This window comes from Cynocephalus volans, chromosome 13 (assembly GCF_027409185.1).
Source record: "Cynocephalus volans isolate mCynVol1 chromosome 13, mCynVol1.pri, whole genome shotgun sequence".
Taxonomy (NCBI): domain Eukaryota; kingdom Metazoa; phylum Chordata; class Mammalia; order Dermoptera; family Cynocephalidae; genus Cynocephalus; species Cynocephalus volans.
The window spans coordinates 75,485,064-75,491,063 of record NC_084472.1 but is presented as its reverse complement, the minus strand read 5'-3'; the positions used below and the strand labels follow the sequence as shown (position 1 = coordinate 75,491,063).

The 6,000-nt window shown below is 39.6% G+C and overlaps 1 protein-coding gene across 12 annotated transcripts in view; it reads left to right on the top strand.

Annotated features, from left to right (window-relative positions):
* Nucleotides 1-2,645: 2,645 nt before the first annotated feature.
* The window catches only part of NEK1 (NIMA related kinase 1), a 206,772-nt gene continuing 203,417 nt past the window's right edge, over nt 2,646-6,000 (top strand). For 9 of the 12 annotated variants that reach the window (XM_063076752.1, XM_063076758.1, XM_063076757.1 and 6 more), the window contains exon 1: nt 2,646-3,218. The gene's annotated coding sequence lies outside the window, so the exon portion shown is untranslated. The remainder of the gene's footprint in view (nt 3,219-6,000) is intronic. The other 3 variants (XM_063076750.1, XM_063076747.1, XM_063076748.1) reach the window with 3 other exon arrangements.

The window sequence follows — 6,000 nt, the reverse complement described above, 5'->3', positions numbered from 1 at the left end:
TCAGACATTTTATAACAAGTTAGTACAAGTTTATTTTGGTGCAAAAAATTTTTGCAATCCATGCATAATTTTTTCATAATATGCATTTTCCATGAACTTTTTAAGGACCCCTCATATAACCAAAGCAGAGCAGTATGCAATAAAGTGAAAAAAATATGCATACATTTTGACCCAGCAAACATACTTTTTAGGAATCTGTCCCTCAGAAACAATACCATTGGAAACAATCTCCATGTCTACTTATTGGGATATGGTTGAACAAACTTTGGTACATACATATCATGGAATATTAACGTTATGGACAAGAATTAATCTCTAGAGAGATGTTCATATGATATACTGTTAAATAAAAAGATGCAAGTTGCAAAATAATGTGTATCCAATTTTAAAAGATTAAGACTAATATATATAAATACAGGCTTATTTATGTTTTTATGAGCTTAGAAAAAAATGTAGATATTTTGAAGTTGTTAACATGGGTTTCACAGAGGAGTGAGCATAGAGGTGAGGTCTGGGAATGGGAACTGCAGGCTTTATCATTGTATACTTGTGTTATTAGATTGTTGCAAGGAGCAAGAACTGTTTTTGTTTGAAAGCAAAATTCAATAAAATATTTAAAGAAAAAGAGTCGAAGAAACCCAGAAACATTCTTACTATAAAAACAAAAAACATTGAACTGTATGCAGGTATATGTCAGAAAGGGAAATCATCAGTTAATACTCTTAACCCAGGTAAAGTAACCTGCTTTATTTACTCAACAATATATCAAGGGCATCGTTCTATGTCAATAAAAATAGATTCTGCTCACCTTTTTTTAAAATGGCTTTAGAGGGCTGAGCCCGTGGCGCACTCGGTATAGCGTGCTGCGCTAGCAGCGCGGCGACGCTCCCGCCGCCGCGGGTTCGGATCCTATATAAGAATGACCCGTGCACTCCCTGGCTGAGCGCCGGTCACGGAAAAAAAATAAATAAATAAAAATAAATTCTCTCTCTCCCTACCGCCCCCCACCTCCTGTTTAAAAAAAAAAAAATAAATAAATAAATAAATAAATAAAATAAAATAAAATGGCTTTAGAGTATTCCATTGTTTGGATATATTATAAGTTAATCAATTTCTTGTTAGACATTTACAGTTACAGTTTTTCTGGTTATAAACAATAATGTACATATATATGTATATCCTTGTGTGTGTGTGTGTGTGTGTGTGTGTGTGTGTGTGTGTATATATATATATATATATATATATATATATACCTTTATCCACTTGTCCTAGAAATGAAATTGCTGAGTCAAAGGATGTGCATATTGCTAGTACGCTTTCGAGAAAGACTGTAGCAGTTTATATTTCCGCCAATAGTTTATGACAGGGGTCTAGAGAATTATCTAAGGAGGTATCTGACTAGCCCTTCTCCCTTCAAACAGCAGAAACGAATGTGCTGAGATTAGCACTTGGCAAAGTTTTCATGTCACTTTGTTGTACAAAGGGATGTTGGTAGAACCAGAGTTACTATGCATTCAGACACCAAAATTCCTACTGACTAACTGGGGGAGGGGGGTGGGGGTAGTGGGGGGGTGAGAATGGCCACAGGAGGTTAGCCTAGAAGTGGAAAGAAAGAGCCAAATGAATCTTTTGCCACTGCTTGGAGAGCAAAGAGGAGATAAACCGACGAATATTTTCCCCAGCTTGCTAGGCCGGGTGACTTGCGGTGCCATCTTCTGGCAAAAAAGTAGAAAACTTTCAATTTCCATGCTAGGAATAAAGTACAGTGCAGTATTTCTTATAAGCATCACCAAACCAAAGACTGGCATGAGAACCCAGAGAAGTTGGGGAGGAGATGGGGAAAAAGGAGGTGGAGTTATCTGAAGCAAAGATCTGAATCATTTGATATCAAGTCTCTTCACCGCAGCTACATACAACACGTGTACAACAGGAACAACACGGAGGGCAACTAAGCATACAAGCCACTACCCTTTTTCAGCTCCAAGTTTGGATTCTCCAGTATCCAAGGTTAGGGTTAGGGTTTAGTAGGTTACTAGGTTACTAAGGAAGGCTACTCAGTATAACATTAGATTTGATCCCTTGTTAGAGCTTGGAGGAAATCTGTTCCTATCTTGGCAAGTCCTGCAGTGAAAAGGGACTGGGACTACTTATACACTGCCAAACCCTTCAATATTCAGGCAAGTAATTTATACACACGTCAGATGTAAAGGTGTAGAAAAACCACATTATATGTTTGTTTGTTTTAAATTTCAAGACTTAAAAATACTTTCTTGTTTTAGTCATCCAAAATATAATAGAAAAAGGCTTGGTGTTTGAACCAAAGTTACTTTTAAAAATGTGGTATCACTAAGTAGTAAGCCCTCACCAAAAAAAAAAAAAAAAAAACTCTTTCCCTGTGTGGTATGTGTGGAAAAAATTTATAAAATGCTTTATTCCAAATTAGCTTCTGTTAGTGACTTCTCGCCCTCCTCTCTGCCCTACTCCTTCCTCTTCACTCCCACCTTTCTTCCATACCCTCTCCCACCTGCGGTGCCCTGGCGCCAGCACGCACCGCTCACTACCCGGCCCAGCCAAGCCGCTCCTTCCGGCCACCTCCGGGGCGCGCCGGCTGCCGCGCGCTGACGTCACACGCCAGCGCCAGGGACGCGCCGGCCGCTCCCCCCCGGCTCTGTGTTCGCTCCAGGGTTTGGGGGTGTTAGGGTACGGAGTCCTCACTCTGGAGTTCCGAACGGCTGTCCCCGTGTCCCGGAATCTAGAGCCGGCCTTGCGGGCAGGAGGAAGTGGCAGTCAGGTGGCTTCCCGACCGTCCGTCCTCCACCCCGCCGAGGAGCCACTAGCAACGATCTCTGTGAAATTGGAGAGGCGCTAACGGCGGCACTCCCCCTGCTGCCGCCCGCCGTTTCCAAGGGGCTCAGAAACCAGTTTGTTTCGTCGGGGCAGTGTGGACGTGTCTCACTGGCGTTGCCCGAGGCGGGACGGAGTCAAACCTGAGGTGTCAACCAAACACAGGTGTCAGGTGTGGGAGTCTCGGTGCCCACCTTTCAGTCTGGGCTGTGAGCTGCTGCTGGTTAGACAGACTTGGTTTCTCTTTCAGGATGTCATTTTCAAATTGCTGGGTGGTGCCACTGCCTTATTAAATCCCGTAAGAAGACTGCCACACCTAGACTGATGCTTACTGATCATCACCGTTATTCCTGCTAAAGTCCTGTGTCACTGAGGTGAGTTGCACTGGGGGGAAGCAATGACATGCAAAATGGTAAAATCATCCTGGAAATGAAGAGACCTGCTTAGACTTGCTTATATAGAGATTGCATGGATACTCACCTTAAGTATTTGCACGGAAGATAACTTTCATCTCATTAAAATGTTAATTCTCTAAGGAAATACATGTATTACAAAGCAATCCTTGAACATAAAAACAAAACAAAAAACTAAAAAACTAGAATGATAATGGAATCTAAATAAAAATAGAAATCAAGGAATGGGTAAGCAATCGTTTAAATTGCTCATGTTTTAGTTGTCTCCGATTTAAATTACGTGTACATTTTAATTAAGAGGAGAAAATGAGCGACAGTTAGCTCATGTTTTATTTCCATGATTTGACAGTTTCCATATATAAGGTATTAAAAGTTCTGGTACTTTAAGAGTGCATCATAACTCTTTTTTATACAGGCCTGTTTTTTATTCTCTAACGTAAAACCTTCTCCAAGAAGCAGAAAAAAATTTTATTGCCTTGTTAAGTTACATTAGAAATGTTTATGAAGGATTAAAAGCAGTATCCAATCTAAACTAATAATGGCCTTTTCTTATGATGTAGCAGTGTGGTGGAAATGATGGAGGGGAGCCTAGTATGGATAGAAGTAGTTGTTTCTAGTTTACATCTGTCTGGTATTAGAGGATCTACAAATCTTTTCATTTAAAATTGCCCATTATTCTAGGTGAAAAGTAAGGAGCCTGTTTTGTGGGAAAACAGGTTTTTGCACAATAATAGTCACCGTTAGGAATTTAGTAAATGTTATGGAACTCAACCACAGGAGTTTTTTTGAGGTTACCTATTCCAAGTAAATTTTACTCCATCTAATCTTCTGTCTTCTAATCTAAGTTGTGAACATGACATCTTTTCACAAGTATAAATTCTTTATTTACATGTTGGTCGTTTCCACTACAGAATCCATTGAGTGCTATCTGAATAGACTTACAGAGAAGAAAAACAATTATTTTGAAAAAGACTAATGGGAATCCCATTTTTATTTTTTGCTTGTTTGCATAATGAGAAATAAGGAAAGGACTTTTCTTCCTGAGAAGATAAATTGACCATCACGATTCAAAATGGTATTTATTGTTTTGAGAGAACTGTATGTGTTGGTTTTAGCTGCAGACTATACCAGGAAATCTTTAAGAATTCCTTTACCACTGTTTCCCTTCAGGACAACCTGTCGTCAAATATCTGAAACAGCTGATGAGGGCTTAATGCCTAGCAGCATGTGTTCCAGATTGATAAGAGTACATTCATATACTTCTGACATTTTTCGTGTGTTGCACAAAATTTGGTTATGTCAAACATTGCTTATTTGTGGCTTTAAAGAAATTTTTAGTAAAATGTGAGGAAAGATGTCTAATTTAATTACAGGATGAGATATTTTCCTGGAGCTTAGTTTGCATACTCGAAGTTTGATGCCATGGAAAAACAACATCAAGGTGAGGAGATTGGAAATGGGATGTTGTTCAAGGATTTTAATCAGGGCCAGCCCGTGGCTCACTCGGGAGAGTGTGGTGCTGATAACACCAAGGCCACGGGTTCGGATCCCACATAGAGATGGCCGGTTGCTCACTGGCTGAGCGTGGTGCTGACAACACCAAGTCAAGGGTTAAGATCCCCTTACCGGTCATCTTTTTAAAAAAAAAAAAAAGGATTTTAATCAGAGAAATTGATCTAGCTACTGTTCTTTTTTCTATCAGCATTTATTATCGTTTTTAAATTTCAACTTATTGTTTTGAATACATTCACATGGTTTAAAATTCAGAAAGTACAAAAGATTGAAAAATCTTTTTCTAAACTACTCAGTTTCCTTCCCTGGAGGCAGTTGGTATTACTAGATTCTTGATTCTTGTGTATCCCTCTAGGTATATTACTTACACAAGCAATTATGTGTGGATGTGTGTTCGTGTATACATATGTAATAAATACACACACACATAAGTAAATGTAAATATAAATATACACGTATATTTGCCTTTACTACACAAATGATAGTATGTTTTATTTGTCATTCTGGTCTGTAAAGGCAAATCATAACTAAAGCCAAAATGTTTCATTATTTTAGTTATATTAAGTTTCCATTTATGTTGTCAGAGCTAGGGCTCAGACACTTCAAACCCATTGTATAGACTGGGTCCTCAGACCCCTCACACACAGGTCCATACTAGGTAATTGGGAAAGGTTCCGGAGCTGTTGGCAGAGGATAGGAGCTCGGTCCTCAGCTTCCTCAGTGACAGCAGCTTACAGGTCCGGCAGTGGTGGTGGCCTTGTGGAGGGTCCCAGGGGCACTAGCAGCAGTAGTGGCCTCCCTATTGCCCCCCCTCCCCTGCCCCTGGGGGCATCTTGGGGGTAGGAGGTACTGTGGATCAGAGCCACTCATCCTTTATATTTAAGTCCATAACCCAGGATACCTGGGTGCACATGCTCACTTACACTAGACAATAGTCAAGAGACACCTGAGCACACGTGCCTATATCAAATGTTCGGCAAGATTCTGAACATCTGAGGGGCTCTAACGATTTTCCTATATTTTCCCAATACTGGTCCTCTAAAAAACATCTAACACTGTACTTAGAAATTAATCCACATCAACATAAAATTTGCTTCTTTCACTCTTTATGGATATTTAAATTTTGCCGTTAGAAACAGTACTGCAGAGGATGACTTTGTACATGTATCATTTTTATACATTTGGGAATTTTTATAGGGTAAATTCCTAGAAATAAAATCTTTAGTTCAAA